Source organism: Sinocyclocheilus grahami, unplaced genomic scaffold (genome assembly GCF_001515645.1).
Source record: "Sinocyclocheilus grahami isolate Dianchi unplaced genomic scaffold, SAMN03320097.WGS_v1.1 scaffold5407.1, whole genome shotgun sequence".
Classification (NCBI taxonomy): domain Eukaryota; kingdom Metazoa; phylum Chordata; class Actinopteri; order Cypriniformes; family Cyprinidae; genus Sinocyclocheilus; species Sinocyclocheilus grahami.
The window spans coordinates 11,832-12,410 of NW_015510104.1; positions in this window are offsets into that span (position 1 = coordinate 11,832).

The following is a 579-nucleotide window of genomic DNA, read 5'->3' on the forward strand; positions in this document are numbered from 1 at the left end:
TTCCCAATGGGCAACATACGGGATATCTACGTTTAAAGATTTATACATAGATGATGTTTTTGGATCCTTTCAACAGCTCTCAGATAAGTTTTCAATGCCCCAAAACTATTTTTTCCGGTATTTGCAGGTTCGCAGTTTTATCCGTGATAAGCATCCTCAATTCCCTAGTCTCCCCACTACAACTCCCTTGGACTCTTTCCTAGAACCGAGGTCTATTGGGAAAGGGATGATTTCATATATTTATGACAAAATATGTTCCCTACATAGAAGTTCACTAACATCTATAAAATCTCAGTGGGAAGAAGATTTATCAGAAGATATTTCAGAGGAATTATGGAAAAGTATCTTATACAGGCTACATTCCTCATCTTTATGTGCCAATCATGGATGGATCCAATGCAAAATACTCCACCGCACTCATTGGACTAAGGTCAGACTATCTAAAATTTACTAAGATGTTGATCCTATCTGTGACCGTTGTCGTCAGAGTCCCGCAGCCTTGGCACATATGTTCTGGTTCTTCCCAAGTTTACATGGATATTGGGTTCAAATATTTGAGACAGTATCTCAGGTAGTTGG